The 23444-nt window shown below is 38.9% G+C and overlaps 1 pseudogene; it reads right to left on the bottom strand.

Annotated features, from left to right (window-relative positions):
- LOC131586333 (uncharacterized) overlaps nt 1–23444 on the bottom strand; it is a 705318-nt pseudogene that overhangs the window by 342417 nt on the left and 339457 nt on the right.

Genomic DNA, 23444 nt, shown 5'->3' with positions numbered 1-23444 from the left:
ATTCCAGTAACATCCCACCAAATTGCCACAAATTTCCAAAAAATCTAAGATAAATCCCACAAAATTCTTCAAGTCTCCTCAAAATCCCACAACATTCAAGAAAAAAATCCCACACAATTGCCTAAATTTTCTGAAAACCCTACCAAATTCCAGAAACATCTCCAAAAATCCCCTGAATATCCTACAAAAATCAAGAAAAATCACACAAGATTCCACAAAATCCAACAAAATTGCAGAAATCTTCTCAAAACCCCAACAAATTCCAGTAACATCCCACCAAATCCCTGCTAATTTCCACAAAATCTAAGAAAATACCTCAAAATCCTTCATGCCGCCTCAAAATCCCACAAAATTCCACAAAACTCCCACAAAATCTTCTCAATATCCTACAAAATTCAAGAAAAATCCCAACAAATTGCAGAAAAATCCCACACAGTTCATTAAATGTTTTGAAAACCCCAGCAAATTCCAGAAGCATCCAACCTAATCTCCACAAAATACCACAAAATCTAAGAAAAATCTCTCACAATTCTTCAAGTCCCCACAAAATCCCACAACATTCCAGAAAAAAATCCCACACAATTGCCTAAATTTTCTGAAAACCCTACCAAATTCCAGAAACATCTCCAAAAATCCCCTGAATATCCTACAAAAATCAAGAAAAATCACACAAGATTCCACAAAATCCAACAAAATTGCAGAAATCTTCTCAAAACCCCAACAAATTCCAGTAACATCCCACCAAATCCCTGCTAATTTCCACAAAATCTAAGAAAATACCTCAAAATCCTTCATGCCGCCTCAAAATCCCACAAAATTCCACAAAACTCCCACAAAATCTTCTCAATATCCTACAAAATTCAAGAAAAATCCCAACAAATTGCAGAATAATCCCACACAGTTCATTAAATGTTTTGAAAACCCCTGCAAATTCCAGAAGCATCCAACCTAATCTCCACAAAATACCACAAAATCTAAGAAAAATCTCTCAAAATTCTTCAAGTCCCCACAAAATCCCACATAATTCAAGAAAAATCCCACAAAATTGCAGAAAAATCCCATACAATTCCCTAAATGTTCTCAAAACCCCACCAAATTCCAGAAACATCCCACAAAACCCCCACTAATTTGCACAAAATCTAAGAAAATACCTCAAAATCTTTCAAGTCCCCTCAAAATTCCACAAAACTCCCACAAAATCTCCCCAATATCCTGCAAAATTCAAGAAAAATCCAACACAATTCATTAAATGTTTTCAAAACCCTATCGAATTCCAGAAACATCCCACCAAATCTCCAGAAAATGACACAAAATGTGAGAAAAATCCCACAAAGTTCTTCAAGTCTCCTCAAAATTCCTCAAGATTCCAGGAAAAAAATCTCACCAAATTCTCTAAACCTTCCCAAAACCCGACCAAATTCCAGAAACAACCCACCAAATCTCCAAAAAATTCCACAAAATCAAGAAAAATCCCTCAAAATTGCAGAAAAATGCCACAAAATTGCAGAAATCTTCCCCAAACCGTACCATATTCCAGAAACATCCCAAAAATTCCCCACTCATTTCCACAAGATCTAAGCAAATCCCTCACAATTCTTCATGTCTGCTCAAAATCCTTCAGATTTCCACAAAACACCCATAAAATCTCCTCAATATCCTACAAAATTCAAGAAAAATCCCCAAAAATTGCAGAAAAATCCCACACGATTCCCTAAATGTTCTGAAATCACTACCAAATTCCAGAAACATCCCACCAAATTGCCACAAATTTCCACAAAATAGCAGAAAAATCCCTCACAATTCTTCAAGTCTCCTCAAAATCCCTCAACATTCCAGGAAAAAATCTCACAAAATTCCCTAAATCTTCCCAAAACCCTACCAAATTCCAGAAACATCCCACCAAATCTCCACTAAATTCCAAAGAAGCTAAGAAAAATCCCTCACAATTCTTCAAGTCTCTTCAAAATCCCACAAAATATGAGAACATTCCACACCTGTACAATAAAATGCCACAAAATTCCAGAAACATCCCACCAAATCTCCACAAAATACCACAAAATCTAAGAAAAATCCCTCAACATGCTTCAAGTCTCCACAAAATCCCACCAAATTCCAGAAAAAACTCCAACAAAATTGCAGAAAGCTTCTCAAAACCTCACCAAATTCCAGTCACATTCCACAAAACCCCCACAAATTTCCACAAAACCCAAGAAACTACCTCAAAATGCTTCATGTCTCCCCAAAATCCTTCAAAATTCCCACAAAATCTCCTCAATATCCCACAAAATTCAAGAAAAATCCCACAAAATTGCAGAAAAATCCCATACAATTCCCTAAATGTTCTCAAAACCCCACAAAATTCCAGTCACATCCCACAAAACCCCCACCAATTTCCACAAAACCTAAGAAAATACCTCAAAATCCTTCATGTCTGCTCAAAATCCCTTAAAATTCCACAAAACTCCCACAAAATCTCCTCAATATCCTCCAAAATTCAAGAAAAATCCCCAAAAATTGCAGAAAAATCCCACACGATTCCCTAAATGTTTTGAAATCACTACCAAATTCCAGAAACATCCCACCAAATCTCCACTAAATTCCAAAGAAGCTAAGAAAAATCCCTCACAATTCTTCAAGTCTCTTCAAAATCCCACAAAATATGAGAACATTCCACAGCTGTACAATAAAATGTCACAAAATTCCAGAAACATCCCACCAAATCTCCACAAAATACCACAAAATCCAAGAAAAATCCCTCATAATTCTTCAAGTCTCCACAAAATTCCCCAAAATTTCAGAAAAATACCATACAATTCATTAAATGTTCGGAAAACCCCAGCAAATTCCAGAAACATCCCACCAAATCTCCACAAAATACCACAAAATCTAAGAAAAATCCCTCAACATGCTTCAAGTCTCCACAAAATCCCACCAAATTCCAGAAAAAACTCCAACAAAATTGCAGAAAGCTTCTCAAAACCCCACCAAATTCCAGTCACATTCCACAAAACCCCCACAAATTTCCACAAAACCCAAGAAACTACCTCAAAATGCTTCATGTCTCCCCAAAATCCTTCAAAATTCCCACAAAATCTCCTCAATATCCCACAAAATTCAAGAAAAATCCCACAAAATTGCAGAAAAATCCCATACAATTCCCTAAATGTTCTCAAAACCCCACCAAATTCCAGTCACATCCCACAAAACCCCCACAAATTTCCACAAAACCTAACAAAATACCTCAAAATGCTTCATGTCTGCTCAAAATCCCTCAAAATTTTACAAAACTCCCACAAAATCTCCTCAATATCCTCCAAAATTCAAGAAAAATCCCGCAGAATTGCAGAAAAATCCCACACGATTCCCTAAATGTTTTGAAATCTCTACCAAATTCCAGAAATATCCCACAAAATCTCCACAAATTTCCAAAACAGCTAAGAAAAATCCCTCTCAATTTTTCCAGTCTCCACAAAATCCCGCAGAATTGCAGAAAAGTCCCACAAAATTGCAGAAATCTTCTCAAAACCTCACCAAATTCCAGTAACATCCCACCAAATTGCCACAAATTTCCAAAAAATCTAAGATAAATCCCACAAAATTCTTCAAGTGTCCTCAAAATCCCACAACATTCAAGAAAAAAATCCCACACAATTGCCTACATTTTCTGAAAACCCTACCAAATTCCAGAAACATCTCCAAAAATCCCCTGAATATCCTACAAAAATCAAGAAAAATCACACAACATTCCACAAAATCCAACAAAATTGCAGAAAGCTTCTCAAAACCCCAACAAATTCCAGTAACATCCCACCAAATCCCTGCTAATTTCCACAAAATCTAAGAAAATACCTCAAAATCCTTCATGCCGCCTCAAAATCCCAAAAAATTCCACAAAACTCCCACAAAATCTTCTCAATATCCTACAAAATTCAAGAAAAATCCCAACAAATTGCAGAAAAATCCCACACAGTTCATTAAATGTTTTGAAAACCCCTGCAAATTCCAGAAGCATCCAACCTAATCTCCACAAAATACCACAAAATCTAAGAAAAATCTCTCAAAATTCTTCAAGTCCCCACAAAATCCCACATAATTCAAGAAAAATCCCACAAAATCGCAGAAAAATCCCATACAGTTCCCTAAATGTTCTCAAAACCCCACCAAATTCCAGAAACATCCCACAAAACCCCCACTAATTTGCACAAAATCTAAGAAAATACCTCAAAATCTTTCAAGTCCCCTCAAAATTCCACAAAACTCCCACAAAATCTCCCCAATATCCTGCAAAATTCAAGAAAAATCCAACACAATTCATTAAATGTTTTCAAAACCCTATCAAATTCCAGAAACATCCCACCAAATCTCCAGAAAATTACACAAAATGTGAGAAAAATCCCACAAAGTTCTTCAAGTCTCCTCAAAATTCCTCAAGATTCCAGGAAAAAAATCTCACCAAATTCTCTAAACCTTCTCAAAACCCGACCAAATTCCAGAAACATCCCACCAAATCTCAAAAAAATTCCACAAAATCAAGAAAAATCCCTCAAAATTGCAGAAAAATGCCACAAAATTGCAGAAATCTTCCCCAAACCGTACCATATTCCAGAAACATCCCAAAAAATCCCCACTCATTTCCACAAGATCTAAGCAAATCCCTCACAATTCTTCATGTCTGCTCAAAATCCTTCAGATTTCCACAAAACACCCATAAAATCTCCTCAATATCCTACAAAATTCAAGAAAAATCCCCAAAAATTGCAGAAAAATCCCACACGATTCCCTAAATGTTCTGAAATCACTACCAAATTCCAGAAACATCCCACCAAATTGCCACAAATTTCCACAAAATAGCAGAAAAATCCCTCACAATTCTTCAAGTCTCCTCAAAATCCCTCAACATTCCAGGAAAAAATCTCACAAAATTCCCTAAATCTTCCCAAAACCCTACCAAATTCCAGAAACATCCCACCAAATTGCCACAAATTTCCACAAAATATCAGAAAAATCCCTCACAATTCTTCAAGTCTCTTCAAAATCCCACAAAATATGAGAACATTCCACACCTGTACAATAAAATGCCACAAAATTCCAGAAACATCCCACCAAATCTCCACAAAATACCACAAAATCTAAGAAAAATCCCTCATAATTCTTCAAGTCTCCACAAAATTCCTCAAAATTTCAGAAAAATACCATACAATTCATTAAATGTTCGGAAAACCCCAGCAAATTCCAGAAACATCCCACCAAATCTCCACAAAATACCACAAAATCTAAGAAAAATCCCTCAACATGCTTCAAGTCTCCACAAAATCCCACCAAATTCCAGAAAAAACTCCAACAAAATTACAGAAAGCTTCTCAAAACCCCACCAAATTCCAGTCACATTCCACAAAACCCCCACAAATTTCCACATAACCCAAGAAACTACCTCAAAATGCTTCATGTCTCCCCAAAATCCTTCAAAATTCCCACAAAATCTCCTCAATATCCCACAAAATTCAAGAAAAATCCCAAAAAATTGCAGAAAAATCCCATACAATTCCCTAAATGTTCTCAAAACCCCACAAAATTCCAGTCACATCCCACAAAACCCCCACCAATTTCCACAAAACCTAAGAAAATACCTCAAAATCCTTCATGTCTGCTCAAAATCCTTCAAAACTCCCACAAAATCTCCTCAATATCCTCCAAAATTCAAGAAAAATCCCGCAGAATTGCAGAAAAATCCCACACGATTCCCTAAATGTTTTGAAATCACTACCAAATTCCAGAAACATCCCACAAAATCTCCACAAATTTCCAAAACAGCTAAGAAAAATCCCTCTCAATTTTTCCAGTCTCCACAAAATCCCGCAGAATTGCAGAAAAGTCCCACAAAATTGCAGCAATCTTCTCAAAACCTCACCAAATTCCAGTAACATCCCACCAAATCGCCACAAATTTCCAAAAAATCTAAGATAAATCCCACAAAATTCTTCAAGTCTCCTCAAAATCCCACATTCCAGAAAAAAATCCCACACAATTGCCTACATTTTCTGAAAACCCTACCAAATTCCAGAAACATCTCCAAAAATCCCCTGAATATCCTACAAAAATCAAGAAAAATCACACAACATTCCACAAAATCCAACAAAATTGCAGAAAGCTTCTCAAAACCCCAACAAATTCCAGTAACATCCCACCAAATCCCTGCTAATTTCCACAAAATCTAAGAAAATACCTCAAAATCCTTCATGCCGCCTCAAAATCCCACAAAATTCCACAAAACTCCCACAAAATCTTCTCAATATCCTACAAAATTCAAGAAAAATCCCAACAAATTGCAGAAAAATCCCACACAGTTCATTAAATGTTTTGAAAACCCCTGCAAATTCCAGAAGCATCCAACCTAATCTCCACAAAATACCACAAAATCTAAGAAAAATCTCTCACAATTCTTCAAGTCCCCACAAAATCCCACAACATTCCAGAAAAAAATCCCACACAATTGCCTAAATTTTCTGAAAACCCTACCAAATTCCAGAAACATCTCCAAAAATCCCCTGAATATCCTACAAAAATCAAGAAAAATCACACAACATTCCACAAAATCCAACAAAATTGCAGAAAGCTTCTCAAAACCCCAACAAATTCCAGTAACATCCCACCAAATCCCTGCTAATTTCCACAAAATCTAAGAAAATACCTCAAAATCCTTCATGCCGCCTCAAAATCCCACAAAATTCCACAAAACTCCCACAAAATCTTCTCAATATCCTACAAAATTCAAGAAAAATCCCAACAAATTGCAGAAAAATCCCACACAGTTCATTAAATGTTTTGAAAACCCCAGCAAATTCCAGAAGCATCCAACCTAATCTCCACAAAATACCACAAAATCTAAGAAAAATCTCTCACAATTCTTCAAGTCCCCACAAAATCCCACAACATTCCAGAAAAAAATCCCACACAATTGCCTAAATTTTCTGAAAACCCTACCAAATTCCAGAAACATCTCCAAAAATCCCCTGAATATCCTACAAAAATCAAGAAAAATCACACAACATTCCACAAAATCCAACAAAATTGCAGAAATCTTCTCAAAACCCCAACAAATTCCAGTAACATCCCACCAAATCCCTGCTAATTTCCACAAAATCTAAGAAAATACCTCAAAATCCTTCATGCCGCCTCAAAATCCCACAAAATTCCACAAAACTCCCACAAAATCTTCTCAATATCCTACAAAATTCAAGAAAAATCCCAACAAATTGCAGAATAATCCCACACAGTTCATTAAATGTTTTGAAAACCCCTGCAAATTCCAGAAGCATCCAACCTAACCTCCACAAAATACCACAAAATCTAAGAAAAATCTCTCAAAATTCTTCAAGTCCCCACAAAATCCCACATAATTCAAGAAAAATCCCACAAAATTGCAGAAAAATCCCATACAATTCCCTAAATGTTCTCAAAACCCCACCAAATTCCAGAAACATCCCACAAAACCCCCACTAATTTGCACAAAATCTAAGAAAATACCTCAAAATCTTTCAAGTCCCCTCAAAATTCCACAAAACTCCCACAAAATCTCCCCAATATCCTGCAAAATTCAAGAAAAATCCAACACAATTCATTAAATGTTTTCAAAACCCTATCGAATTCCAGAAACATCCCACCAAATCTCCAGAAAATGACACAAAATGTGAGAAAAATCCCACAAAGTTCTTCAAGTCTCCTCAAAATTCCTCAAGATTCCAGGAAAAAAATCTCACAAAATTCTCTAAACCTTCCCAAAACCCGACCAAATTCCAGAAACAACCCACCAAATCTCCAAAAAATTCCACAAAATCAAGAAAAATCCCTCAAAATTGCAGAAAAATGCCACAAAATTGCAGAAATCTTCCCCAAACCGTACCATATTCCAGAAACATCCCAAAAATTCCCCACTCATTTCCACAAGATCTAAGCAAATCCCTCACAATTCTTCATGTCTGCTCAAAATCCTTCAGATTTCCACAAAACACCCATAAAATCTCCTCAATATCCTACAAAATTCAAGAAAAATCCCCAAAAATTGCAGAAAAATCCCACACGATTCCCTAAATGTTCTGAAATCACTACCAAATTCCAGAAACATCCCACCAAATTGCCACAAATTTCCACAAAATAGCAGAAAAATCCCTCACAATTCTTCAAGTCTCCTCAAAATCCCTCAACATTCCAGGAAAAAATCTCACAAAATTCCCTAAATCTTCCCAAAACCCTACCAAATTCCAGAAACATCCCACCAAATCTCCACTAAATTCCAAAGAAGCTAAGAAAAATCCCTCACAATTCTTCAAGTCTCTTCAAAATCCCACAAAATATGAGAACATTCCACACCTGTACAATAAAATGCCACAAAATTCCAGAAACATCCCACCAAATCTCCACAAAATACCACAAAATCTAAGAAAAATCCCTCAACATGCTTCAAGTCTCCACAAAATCCCACCAAATTCCAGAAAAAACTCCAACAAAATTGCAGAAAGCTTCTCAAAACCTCACCAAATTCCAGTCACATTCCACAAAACCCCCACAAATTTCCACAAAACCCAAGAAACTACCTCAAAATGCTTCATGTCTCCCCAAAATCCTTCAAAATTCCCACAAAATCTCCTCAATATCCCACAAAATTCAAGAAAAATCCCACAAAATTGCAGAAAAATCCCATACAATTCCCTAAATGTTCTCAAAACCCCACAAAATTCCAGTCACATCCCACAAAACCCCCACCAATTTCCACAAAACCTAAGAAAATACCTCAAAATCCTTCATGTCTGCTCAAAATCCCTTAAAATTCCACAAAACTCCCACAAAATCTCCTCAATATCCTCCAAAATTCAAGAAAAATCCCCAAAAATTGCAGAAAAATCCCACACGATTCCCTAAATGTTTTGAAATCACTACCAAATTCCAGAAACATCCCACCAAATCTCCACTAAATTCCAAAGAAGCTAAGAAAAATCCCTCACAATTCTTCAAGTCTCTTCAAAATCCCACAAAATATGAGAACATTCCACAGCTGTACAATAAAATGCCACAAAATTCCAGAAACATCCCACCAAATCTCCACAAAATACCACAAAATCCAAGAAAAATCCCTCATAATTCTTCAAGTCTCCACAAAATCCCACCAAATTCCAGAAAAAACTCCAACAAAATTGCAGAAAGCTTCTCAAAACCCCACCAAATTCCAGTCACATTCCACAAAACCCCCACAAATTTCCACAAAACCCAAGAAACTACCTCAAAATGCTTCATGTCTCCCCAAAATCCTTCAAAATTCCCACAAAATCTCCTCAATATCCCACAAAATTCAAGAAAAATCCCACAAAATTGCAGAAAAATCCCATACAATTCCCTAAATGTTCTCAAAACCCCACCAAATTCCAGTCACATCCCACAAAACCCCCACAAATTTCCACAAAACCTAACAAAATACCTCAAAATGCTTCATGTCTGCTCAAAATCCCTCAAAATTTTACAAAACTCCCACAAAATCTCCTCAATATCCTCCAAAATTCAAGAAAAATCCCGCAGAATTGCAGAAAAATCCCACACGATTCCCTAAATGTTTTGAAATCTCTACCAAATTCCAGAAATATCCCACAAAATCTCCACAAATTTCCAAAACAGCTAAGAAAAATCCCTCTCAATTTTTCCAGTCTCCACAAAATCCCGCAGAATTGCAGAAAAGTCCCACAAAATTGCAGAAATCTTCTCAAAACCTCACCAAATTCCAGTAACATCCCACCAAATTGCCACAAATTTCCAAAAAATCTAAGATAAATCCCACAAAATTCTTCAAGTGTCCTCAAAATCCCACAACATTCAAGAAAAAAATCCCACACAATTGCCTACATTTTCTGAAAACCCTACCAAATTCCAGAAACATCTCCAAAAATCCCCTGAATATCCTACAAAAATCAAGAAAAATCACACAACATTCCACAAAATCCAACAAAATTGCAGAAAGCTTCTCAAAACCCCAACAAATTCCAGTAACATCCCACCAAATCCCTGCTAATTTCCACAAAATCTAAGAAAATACCTCAAAATCCTTCATGCCGCCTCAAAATCCCAAAAAATTCCACAAAACTCCCACAAAATCTTCTCAATATCCTACAAAATTCAAGAAAAATCCCAACAAATTGCAGAAAAATCCCACACAGTTCATTAAATGTTTTGAAAACCCCAGCAAATTCCAGAAGCATCCAACCTAATCTCCACAAAATACCACAAAATCTAAGAAAAATCTCTCACAATTCTTCAAGTCCCCACAAAATCCCACATAATTCAAGAAAAATCCCACAAAATCGCAGAAAAATCCCATACAGTTCCCTAAATGTTCTCAAAACCCCACCAAATTCCAGAAACATCCCACAAAACCCCCACTAATTTGCACAAAATCTAAGAAAATACCTCAAAATCTTTCAAGTCCCCTCAAAATTCCACAAAACTCCCACAAAATCTCCCCAATATCCTGCAAAATTCAAGAAAAATCCAACACAATTCATTAAATGTTTTCAAAACCCTATCGAATTCCAGAAACATCCCACCAAATCTCCAGAAAATGACACAAAATGTGAGAAAAATCCCACAAAGTTCTTCAAGTCTCCTCAAAATTCCTCAAGATTCCAGGAAAAAAATCTCACCAAATTCTCTAAACCTTCTCAAAACCCGACCAAATTCCAGAAACATCCCACCAAATCTCAAAAAAATTCCACAAAATCAAGAAAAATCCCTCAAAATTGCAGAAAAATGCCACAAAATTGCAGAAATCTTCCCCAAACCGTACCATATTCCAGAAACATCCCAAAAAATCCCCACTCATTTCCACAAGATCTAAGCAAATCCCTCACAATTCTTCATGTCTGCTCAAAATCCTTCAGATTTCCACAAAACACCCATAAAATCTCCTCAATATCCTACAAAATTCAAGAAAAATCCCCAAAAATTGCAGAAAAATCCCACACGATTCCCTAAATGTTCTGAAATCACTACCAAATTCCAGAAACATCCCACCAAATTGCCACAAATTTCCACAAAATAGCAGAAAAATCCCTCACAATTCTTCAAGTCTCCTCAAAATCCCTCAACATTCCAGGAAAAAATCTCACAAAATTCCCTAAATCTTCCCAAAACCCTACCAAATTCCAGAAACATCCCACCAAATTGCCACAAATTTCCACAAAATATCAGAAAAATCCCTCACAATTCTTCAAGTCTCTTCAAAATCCCACAAAATATGAGAACATTCCACACCTGTACAATAAAATGCCACAAAATTCCAGAAACATCCCACCAAATCTCCACAAAATACCACAAAATCTAAGAAAAATCCCTCATAATTCTTCAAGTCTCCACAAAATTCCTCAAAATTTCAGAAAAATACCATACAATTCATTAAATGTTCGGAAAACCCCAGCAAATTCCAGAAACATCCCACCAAATCTCCACAAAATACCACAAAATCTAAGAAAAATCCCTCAACATGCTTCAAGTCTCCACAAAATCCCACCAAATTCCAGAAAAAACTCCAACAAAATTACAGAAAGCTTCTCAAAACCCCACCAAATTCCAGTCACATTCCACAAAACCCCCACAAATTTCCACATAACCCAAGAAACTACCTCAAAATGCTTCATGTCTCCCCAAAATCCTTCAAAATTCCCACAAAATCTCCTCAATATCCCACAAAATTCAAGAAAAATCCCAAAAAATTGCAGAAAAATCCCATACAATTCCCTAAATGTTCTCAAAACCCCACAAAATTCCAGTCACATCCCACAAAACCCCCACCAATTTCCACAAAACCTAAGAAAATACCTCAAAATCCTTCATGTCTGCTCAAAATCCTTCAAAACTCCCACAAAATCTCCTCAATATCCTCCAAAATTCAAGAAAAATCCCGCAGAATTGCAGAAAAATCCCACACGATTCCCTAAATGTTTTGAAATCACTACCAAATTCCAGAAACATCCCACAAAATCTCCACAAATTTCCAAAACAGCTAAGAAAAATCCCTCTCAATTTTTCCAGTCTCCACAAAATCCCGCAGAATTGCAGAAAAGTCCCACAAAATTGCAGCAATCTTCTCAAAACCTCACCAAATTCCAGTAACATCCCACCAAATCGCCACAAATTTCCAAAAAATCTAAGATAAATCCCACAAAATTCTTCAAGTCTCCTCAAAATCCCACATTCCAGAAAAAAATCCCACACAATTGCCTACATTTTCTGAAAACCCTACCAAATTCCAGAAACATCTCCAAAAATCCCCTGAATATCCTACAAAAATCAAGAAAAATCACACAACATTCCACAAAATCCAACAAAATTGCAGAAAGCTTCTCAAAACCCCAACAAATTCCAGTAACATCCCACCAAATCCCTGCTAATTTCCACAAAATCTAAGAAAATACCTCAAAATCCTTCATGCCGCCTCAAAATCCCACAAAATTCCACAAAACTCCCACAAAATCTTCTCAATATCCTACAAAATTCAAGAAAAATCCCAACAAATTGCAGAAAAATCCCACACAGTTCATTAAATGTTTTGAAAACCCCAGCAAATTCCAGAAGCATCCAACCTGATCTCCACAAAATACCACAAAATCTGAGAAAAATCTCTCAAAATTCTTCAAGTCCCCACAAAATCCCACATAATTCAAGAAAAATCCCACAAAATTGCAGAAAAATCCCATACAGTTCCCTACATGTTCTCAAAACCCCACCAAATTCCAGAAACATCCCACAAAACCCCACTAATTTCCACAAAATCTAAGAAAATACCTCAAAATCCTTCATGTCCCCTCAAAATCCCTCAAAATTTCACAAAACTCCCACAAAATCTCCCCAATATCCTGCAAAATTCAAGAAAAATCCAACGCAATTCATTAAATGTTTTCAAAACCCTATCAAATTCCAGAAACATCCCACCAAATCGCCAGAAAATTACACAAAATGTAAGAAAAATCCCACAAAGTTCTTCAAGTCTCCTCAAAATTCCTCAAGATTCCAGGAAAAATATCTCACAAAATTCTCTAAATCTTCACAAAACCCTACCAAATTCCAGAAACAACCCACCAAATCTCCAAAAAATTCCACAAAATCAAGAAAAATCCCTCAAAATTGCAGAAAAATGCCACAAAATTGCAGAAATCTTCCCCAAACCCTACCATATTCCAGAAACATCCCAAAAATTCCCCACTCATTTCCACAAGATCTACGCAAATCCCTCACAATTCTTCATGTCTCCTCAAAATCATTCAGAATTCCACAAAACACCCATAAAATCTCCTCAATATCCTACAAAATTCAAGAAAAATCCCCCAAAATTGCAGAAAAATCCCACACGATTCCCTAAATGTTCTGAAATCACTACCAAATTCCAGAAACATCCCATCAATTCGCCACAAAATTCCAAAGAAGCTAACAAAAATCCCTCACAATTCTTGAAGTCTCTTCAAAATTCCACAAAATATGAGAACATTCCACACCTGTACAATAAAATGTCACAAAATTCCAGAAATATCCCACCAAATCTCCACAAAATAAAACAAAATCTAAGAAAAATCCCTCATAATTCTTCAAGTCTCCACAAAATCCCAACAAATTCCAGAAAAATCTCCAACAAAATTGCAGAAAGCTTCTCAAAACCCCACCAAATTCCAGTCACATCGCACAAAACCCCCACAAATTTCCACAAAACCCAAGAAACTACCTCAAAATGCTTCAAGTCTCCTCAAAATCCCTCAAAATTCCCACAAAATCTCCTCAATATCCCATAAAATTCAAGAAAAATCCCACAAAATTGCAGAAAAATCCCATACAATTCCCTAAATGTTCTCAAAACCCCACCAAATTCCAGTCACATCCCACAAAACCCCCACAAATTTCCACAAAACCTAAGAAAATACCTCAAAATCCTTCATGTCTGCTCAAAATCCCTCAAAACTCCCACAAAATCTCCTCAATATCCTCCAAAATTCAAGAAAAATCCCCAAAAATTGCAGAAAAATCCCACACGATTCCCTAAATGTTTTGAAATCACTACCAAATTCCAGAAACATCCCACAAAATCTCCACAAATTTCCAAAACAGCTAAGAAAAATCCCTCTCAATTTTTCAAGTCTCCACAAAATCCCGCAGAATTGCAGAAAAGTCCCACAAAATTGCAGCAATCTTCTCAAAACCTCACCAAATTCCAGTAACATCCCACCAAATCGCCACAAATTTCCAAAAAATCTAAGATAAATCCCACAAAATTCTTCAAGTCTCCTCAAAATCCCACCACATTCCAGAAAAAAATCCCACACAATTGCCTACATTTTCTGAAAACCCTACCAAATTCCAGAAACATCTCCAAAAATCCCCTGAATATCCTACAAAAATCAAGAAAAATCACACAAGATTCCACAAAATCCAACAAAATTGCAGAAAGCTTCTCAAAACCCCAACAAATTCCAGTAACATCCCACCAAATCCCTGCTAATTTCCACAAAATCTAAGAAAATACCTCAAAATCCTTCATGCCGCCTCAAAATCCCACAAAATTCCACAAAACTCCCACAAAATCTTCTCAATATCCTACAAAATTCAAGAAAAATCCCAACAAATTGCAGAAAAATCCCACACAGTTCATTAAATGTTTTGAAAACCCCAGCAAATTCCAGAAGCATCCAACCTGATCTCCACAAAATACCACAAAATCTAAGAAAAATCTCTCAAAATTCTTCAAGTCCCCACAAAATCCCACATAATTCAAGAAAAATCCCACAAAATTGCAGAAAAATCCCATACAATTCCCTAAATGTTCTCAAAACCCCACCAAATTCCAGAAACATCCCACAAAACCCCCACTAATTTGCACAAAATCTAAGAAAATACCTCAAAATCCTTCAAGTCCCCTCAAAATTCCACAAAATTCCACAAAACTCCCACAAAATCTCCCCAATATCCTGCAAAATTCAAGAAAAATCCAACACAATTCATTAAATGTTTTCAAAACCCTATCAAATTCCAGAAACATCCCACCAAATCTCCAGAAAATTACACAAAATGTAAGAAAAATCCCACAAAGTTCTTCAAGTCTCCTCAAAATTCCTCAAGATTCCAGGAAAAATATCTCACAAAATTCTCTAAATCTTCACAAAACCCTACCAAATTCCAGAAACAACCCACCAAATCTCCAAAAAATTCCACAAAATCAAGAAAAATCCCTCAAAATTGCAGAAAAATGCCACAAAATTGCAGAAATCTTCCCCAAACCTTACCATATTCCAGAAACATCCCAAAAATTCCCCACTCATTTCCACAAGATCTACGCAAATCCCTCACAATTCTTCATGTCTGCTCAAAATCATTCAGAATTCCACAAAACACCCATAAAATCTCCTCAATATCCTACAAAATTCAAGAAAAATCCCCCAAAATTGCAGAAAAATCCCACACGATTCCCTAAATGTTCTGAAATCACTACCAAATTCCAGAAACATCCCATCAATTCGCCACAAAATTCCAAAGAAGCTAACAAAAATTGTTGCTATATTTTATATATTAGTAAAGGCCTGTATGCACAAACCAGCCTTTGAACTAAGTCGTGATATTAAGGGCTAAAGTCCTTGAAACCTTCATGCAGAAGAGAGAGTAAAGCAAAACAATATCCCTGTGTGTAAGAGAAAAAATGTAAACTGTGTGTGTTAGCCAATAGTAGCTTGTTCTGCTCGCAAACCCTGTAGAACCCTATAAAAGTGTGCTAAAGATAGAAATAAACTGGCATTCACGATTACTTCTGTGAAGAGTGGTGAAGAGCTGGCGGTCTCTCAACATTTGGCGCCCGAACAGGGACACCCTGCGGGCAGGGGGGCTTCAGTGGATCCACACACAGTGGGACGGAGCCTTGGACCGAGGTTGGTGGAGCGGATCTGAGTGCAGACAGACGCTGCCTTGGATCGGTACCAGATAGGCGGCTCACGAATCAACGGGGGTGAGTCGCTGGGGGAGTCCGAAGGCAGGGGCGTGGTAGAAGGGTCGCACCCTTCCCCCCTGCCGCCGAGCTGCTAACATGGATGTGGAATTTGTAGCGGCAGAAAAACTGCTTCTCAGCATCCTCGTTAAACGAGGCGAAGCAGCCCAGGAAAGGGACCTGGATATGCTCATTATATGGGCTAATTGTCTTGAGCATTTGCAGTGCTCACTGCTTCTTGCGGTGCAAGAACGGACTGATATCTTGGCTCTGATATGGGAAACGGCAATTACGGAAAAGAGCAAGGACACTGTGTTTCTCGGTCGAACTTGGCAGATTGTAATTAATACCTTAAAAAACAGAAAAGCGAGATATGCTGAGGATGTGAGCCCTGTAATTCTACCTGCGTCACAGCGGCAGATGCCTTTACCTCCCACTGCTGGGCAAGCTCTCCTATCTATACTGCCCATGGAGAGAGGGAGGGAGAGTTAGGGAAAAAAAAAAATAATGAGAAAAAAGTTCCACAGGGAACGCTGAAACAACGAACAGAATCTGTTCAGTTATGGCAGGATGTGATACATCCAGAACTATTTGCTTCATTTTTGGAGTCACTTTTAGCACTACAACCTTATTTAAGTTCCATCTTTACCACCCTGGAAGAAAAGAAGCCAAATTTAAATTGGTTTCCACCCGAACCAGGAAGATATGAGGGAGCGAGGTGAGCGCAGGGAACAAAGGCACCCTGGGGGTAGAAGCAGCGCAAGAAAAGTTCCAAGGCCTCTGATCGCCGTTGTTAGCACCTGGCCGTGAGAGACTTTTCGTGTAAAATCGCCTGCTTTTGCAAAATCATGCCTTTCTTCCTCTATCAGCAAACAACAAGAGAAATTGAGAGAAAAAACTGCATTTGTTAAAGTTAACTTTGTGAGGCTTTTTTTTTCTTTCTCTCCGTTTTTCCTCGCTGCGAGAGTATGTGGAGAATGTGAAGAAAGATAAGAGCAGAGCTGCAGCAGCAGTAGAGTGGGCAGCTCACCCCCCCCACTCCCTCTCTGGGGGGGGGCACTGAGATGGTGCCTGGTTTGTTGTTGCGGGGTCGTGATTTATTGGGTTTTCGGAGTGTTTTTGTATACCCTTTTGGAGTTAATTTTGTGTTTTAAGTAATTATGAGTTTATGCAATTGCAGTTTTTAGAGTTTTACTAGAGAAATTATTGTGGTTCTTTGAAGGTTTAAAAAAGAAAAAAAAAAAAAAAAAAAAAGGGAAAAAAGTGCTTAACAGAAGTTGCCTTGCAATAATTGGTTTTAGAACCCAAGGTTAAAATATGGTGTGATTTACAGCTTTTAGGAAAACCTTCTTCCAATTAATGTTATCTACAGAAGAGATTTGTGGTTTAAAAAATAATTAGTTAAGAGAACTTTACTGTACAAGACAAAGTTAAGTTAAAGTATATATTATCTATTTGCTTGTTTTTTCCACAATTTTAATAAGGTAATTTTAATGGGAGTCCTTTTGTTATATAAAACACATATAACTGCATATATACCAATTTGGATTTTGCGTTTTAGTTTAAAAATTGGACTTGATGCTTCTGAAAAGTGCTATAAAAGCTGGATGGCAACCTGCTAAATCCCATGTTGTTGTGGTGGTTTTTCTCTAGAAGAACTACACTTTAAAATCCTAACCAATTAAGCATATACTAGGCAAATTCCTGTTATGAATAAGTATTTTTAGTAACATTTGCAGTTATTGTGGGTTATTCTCAAAGCTAGATGGCATAGAATTGTGATGTATTTGTTACATTTTTATAATCTTTATAGTGAATCCATGTTATTGTTATATTGTGTTTAAAAGGTATATATCAAACTTTTAGTTGCTTTTTTGTAGTAACAGAATAAGATTAAGTTAAGTTTTTATTTAATATAGATTAAGTGTTAACAGAATTAAGGACAGTCAAGTTTTATAATGTTTAGGCTTGAATGTTTTTAAGTTTTCTAACTTAGATATTCTTTTAAGGTTAAGTTTGTTATTTCCTTTTGTCATATATAATTATTGTTGGGTTTAGATATTGTTTGATTGAAATTGTTTTATGTTTTCTTGGAGACACTTGTTTAAACTGCAAAGTATAGTTGTTTTCCTAGAGTGAAGAGGACGGCCACAGCTGAGACAGCTGTGATGGAACACTGATGAACACCTGCTTGTGGATAGAAGTGAATGCAGTCTGTGACACCCTTGACTTCATTGGGAGTTCTATTGGTTGTTGCAATCTCTGCAGTTTTGTTTGTCATAGCTTTCTTATTTTTCAGTGTTTCCAGAATTTTAAGAAGATGTACCATTGCTGAGGATCAGCTGCCATAGGGGAGGCTTCAGATTAAACCAACTGCTGCATGGTTTAATTGGTCTGGTACCTGAGGCTCCTGATCATTTGCTTTGTACAAATGCATTTTAACAGTTTGCTGTGCTGTAAGCATCTCATAGCTGCTACTATTGAGAACCTTGTTTTAGAAATGAGTTAAGAGGCATCTTTCCAGTTTAAAGCCAGGCCCTGGCCAAGCCTTGACTTTACCTGGACAGAATGTTTGCCAACAGATCCAGATGTTTTCTGTACCAAATCAGTATTTGAGTCACTTTTTGACTCAGCAATTTGACCCTATTAATATGACAGCTGGATCAATTTTGAAGTGGGCTTGGAGAATCATTTCCGGAGTTGATTACCCAATCCTTCACTGATTGTTTTGTTTCTGTTTGTTTGCTAACTATGGGATGCTAGTGCAGTGTTTTAATGATTAATAGTAGTTTTATATTATATACCCTATTAATAATGTTTAAGATTTAATTGATTTTTAACTAGTATAAGTTCTTATTAATTGTGTATATGGTTTTGTGTTGCTGTTGATGTTTATAACAGAAGTACATCTCATTTTATTTTTTTTAAGAAAAACGGGGGAAATGGATGCCCTAAAAGGATTTAATTAGTGTAATTCATTAACTTCAAGGAGAGAAGTGTCTGTGTTTTGTTGGCAGGTTCAGAAAGGTCACCTGTTCATCTGACCAGACTGTGTGCCTCTGAACACACGAGATGCAGTGAACAGAGAAATCATCACACAGCCTTGGTACTCCAGACATGGATCAGAAGTGGACCTGTCAGGACACAGTTGTGTCTGAACACTATATAGACAGTTGCCAACAGAACTTTTATGTTGATACTATGATGTTGTGTCTCTACCAATTTTTCAGGTATCCTTTGTTTTAAGATTTAGAAGGATCTGAAGAACAACTTGAACATCTATGGAGGCTAGCTTTGGAGCAAGCTGCAGGCCCCATGGCCTGCCAACCCTGCCTGAGAAGCTAGCCTGGGAAATTCATGGGAGGATTCAAAACAATCCTCAAAGACAGAAAACAGCCTGCAGGTGCTGTTTGTCTGTTCCCGTGTTTTCCTTGCAGGAGAGGGTCAGGGGGGTGGTGAACCCCACTGACCAACGATGGTAATGTAGCACTTTACTAACCAATAAGTTTCCTTTCTGTACTTTCCACGAACTAGTCTATATAACATGACTGTAGCAATAAACTAGAGATTCTCTCCTGTTCTGACTCCCTTGAAAGTCTGTGTCGTTCCCAATTAGAACGACAAACATCAAAGCCCTCAGTCACTGATCAGCTGCCAGCTGACATCACGGGAGCAGTGAATGTTCCAGGACTGAATCGTGCTGGAGAAATTCTGTAGAAGACCTAAGAAAAGTGTAGAGACTCCATCTAATTGTATATAAAGCAAAGTGTAGTTGTGTTTACCCTTTCAGCAAATTGCTTTAACGCTTAGACTACATATATACCAAAGCACGTGTGTTAAAAGTGGTTAGATAATAGTTTAGGATAAAGAGTTTAGTTTGTGTAGTAATTGCTATGTTAGTATAAAGTATAAGTATTCCCCCTTCAAGAGGTAGTGTAAGCATCTTTGAAAGTTCATTTAACGATTGAAGTTCTAGCTGTGAGTTTGCAAGTATGGTGTCATTTACATGGTAAAATGCTTATGGTAATTGTGTTGTGTATAGTCATGACCAACTGTCTGCTAACTAACATCCAAAAGTGACAGAACATATGGGTCACTCTGGCACATTGAACTGGCCAAAAATCAGTGTGTCTGAGCCTAGCCACACCTGGAGATCCTTTTGCACCTGTCTCATAGGAGTCCCTGAATGGGATCCTCCAGCATTTAAAGGTTTAATTAGTAATGAGACTCAACTGAATCGATTGGCAATGTTGCAAGAGTGCAGTCGCACTGTTGGCTTCACATTAAGACAACTTGAAGCCTGTTGGCAAGCAAAAATTACCAAAGTTCTCAATGTTACCATAGAACCCTCAGAAGAATTAGATTTGTTAAGTTCCACCAATACCTCAGGTGGATGGATAATGTTTGAACCCCCGACAAAAAGTCATTCTAACAAAGTAATGCGGCACTGGGCTGCAGTCAACCCTATAGCTGATCTCATTACTACCATTGAAAGTAAAGCCTTTATTCGTGGTGCAATCTCACAGGACAATTACCAAAGTGATTACCTAGTTCCGTATTCCTAATCTGTGGAGATAGAGCATGGAATTAGATTCCTGCTAGTCCACAGAGGACCCTGTTATCTTGAGAACCTTGCTTTATTCCACCCAAGCTTACATCAATTGTTGAATATAGCTAGCAAAATGAAGAACATCAAACAGTCAAAGCGAAGCCTGAATGAATTAAGGCCTAACAACTCTAAAAAGGCTCGCTTGCTAGACTAAGGAAGGATTGAACTTAACATCCACAATGTTAAGTGAGCTTTCAGCCGATGTGAGTAGTGTGTATCATGCAGTACTATGAAATCAAGTTGCAATTGACTTTTTGCTCTTAGCACAAAGACATGGTTGTGGGGAGTTTAAAGGCATGTGCTGCTTAGATCTTACTGATCATTCAGCTTCCATCCATGAGCAACTACAGCAGCTACAGGATGGGTTGCATGCCCTGAAGGAAGATAGTGATCCCATCGGAGGTTGGTTCGCCAGCTGGGGCATCACTGGATGGTTGAGGTCTCTTGTGCTAGAAGGGGGACGGACTTTACTTATAGTGTTAATTGAGATGACAGTCTAAGTTGTATGTTATCTTATCCAAAGCCTGGTTTGTGCAAAAAGAGAAAGGGGGAATTGTTGCTATATTTTATATATTAGTAAAGGCCTGTATGCACAAACCAGCCTTTGAAATAAGTCGTAATATTAAGGGCTAAAGACTTTGAAACCTTCATGCAGAAGAGAGAGTAAAGCAAAACAATATCCTTGCGTGTAAGAGAAAAAATGTAAACTGTGTGTGTTAGCCAATAGTAGCTTGCTCTGCCTGCAGACCCTGTAGAACCCTATAAAAGGTGTGCTAAAGATAGAAATAAACGGCATTCACAATTACTTCTGTGAAGACTGGTGAAGAGCTGGCGGTCTCTCAATAGGGAGCCTGTTCAGTGCCCCAGCAGCCTCACGGGAAAAACCTTTTCCTCACATCCAGCCTAAACCTGCCCGCCTCAGCTCCAGCCGCTCCCTCCACTCCTGTCCCTGGGCACCAGAGGGAAGAGGTTCCCGCAGCCCCCAGCCAGGGACCCGCTCCCAAGGCTCCTGCCATGGCAACCAGGCCTGGCACCAGCTGGGATGCTCGGTTTCCACGGGCTGGGCTTCAGGAATGGCATTCCCCAATTTCCTGCTTCCGCTAAAACCACGCTGCCGCTCTCTTCCTTCCCACCTCCCATGGAAAGCACAAAAGGCAAAGATCCTTGGCTGGGATAAGAACAATTTACTGGGAACATCAATGAGATAAGAAACGAACAGCAACAGAAACAATCTGTATAACAGAAGGGATAAGATAAATTATTTACAGGGAAAACTACAACACCACCTACTGGATCTTCCTGGCCATGCAGTTTCTCCAGCCTGGAAAGGACACCTTTCTCCTCTGGTGAGAGAGAGGAACTCTTTTTCCTTGTCCCTGGCAACAACCAGATATGGGACTGAATATGATGACAGGGCCATGGTCAGACCGTCATGTCCTTCAATCCCACATCATGACATTGCCATGGGCAGGAAAAGGGACAGGTGTGTTCCCAGCATGGATCCCAGGGAACATGGATCACCAGGTCTCTTCCCAACATGGATTCTGCATGGGCACATGAAGCTGGAGTAGTGAACAAAGCTCTTCCTGCACTTTGGGGCAATCACAGGGTGTCCCTTACCGGTGCCTCCGTTGGTGTTGGGTCAAGGTAGAGCTCTGGGTGAAGCACTTCCCACACTGGGGACACTCGTAGGGCCTCTCCCCAGTGTGGATGCGTTTGTGGGCACTGAGGTTGGATCTGTGGCTGAAGCTCTTGCCACATTTTCCACACTCATAGGGCCTCTCCCCAGTGTGGATGCGCCGATGCCTGATGAGGGTGGAGTTTTGCTTGAAGCCCTCCCCACAATCAGAGCAGTGGAAGGGCCTCTCATCCGTGTGAATCTGCTGGTGCCTTAGCAGAGTGGAGCTGGCCTGAAACCTCTTCCCACATTCCCCACACTCGTAGGGCCTCTCCCCAGTGTGGATGCGCCGGTGAATGGTGAGGGTGGAGTTGTACTTGAAGCCCTCCCCACAGTCAGGGCAGCGGAAGGGCCTCTCATCCGTGTGAATCCGCTGGTGCACAAGGAGAGTGGAGCTGGTCTGAAACCTCTTTCCACACTTGGGACACTCGTAGGGCCTCTCCCCAGTGTGGATGCGCTGGTGGATGATAAGTTGGGAGCTGCAGCTGAAGCCCTTCCCACATTCCCCACACTTGTAGGGCCAGTCCCCAGTGTGGATCATCTTGTGCTGGATCAGGCTGTTGCTCTGGCTGAAGCTCTTCCCACACTCCAAGCATTTGTAGGGCTTCTCCCCATCCTGAACCTGCTCATGGACCACCAGCTCAGAGCCCTGGCTGGATCTCCGGCCGCCTTCCCGGCACAGGGTGGGTCTTTCCTCCTCAGAGCACCCTGGGATGGGTTTGGAGCCCCTCCTCCTGCAGGATCTCCGGGGATTTTCCTCTGCATTGCGTTCCTCTGCTGTGGAGCTGCTCAAAACAGCTTCTTCCATGAGGCTGTGCCACAGGGATTTGTCCTCCCTGGTCTCCATCCTCAGCTCCTTGTCTGGGGGAGGAAGGACAAGGAGAGGATGGGATTTGCCTCCGTGCCAGAGGGAAGGGGAAGGAGATCCCCCCAGTGCGTCCCCGGCAGGACGGCGTCAGCAGCGGGGTTGTCCTGCAGCCAGGGGCCATGCTGGGCTGGGAGATGGAGCAGGAGAGAGGAGGAAAGGGACACTGAATTCCTCCTCACCTGCCTGGGTGTCCTGGGGCATCTTCCTCTTCCTTGCAGCCTTCTTTTCCATGCAGATGAGGTTTGGAAATGAGAAATCCTGGTTTAGGAGGAAACAAGGGATGAGCATATTG

This window comes from Poecile atricapillus, chromosome 19 (genome assembly GCF_030490865.1).
Source record: "Poecile atricapillus isolate bPoeAtr1 chromosome 19, bPoeAtr1.hap1, whole genome shotgun sequence".
Taxonomy (NCBI): domain Eukaryota; kingdom Metazoa; phylum Chordata; class Aves; order Passeriformes; family Paridae; genus Poecile; species Poecile atricapillus.
Note: the sequence above shows the minus strand (reverse complement) of the source record. Positions and strands in the feature narration are given on the sequence as shown.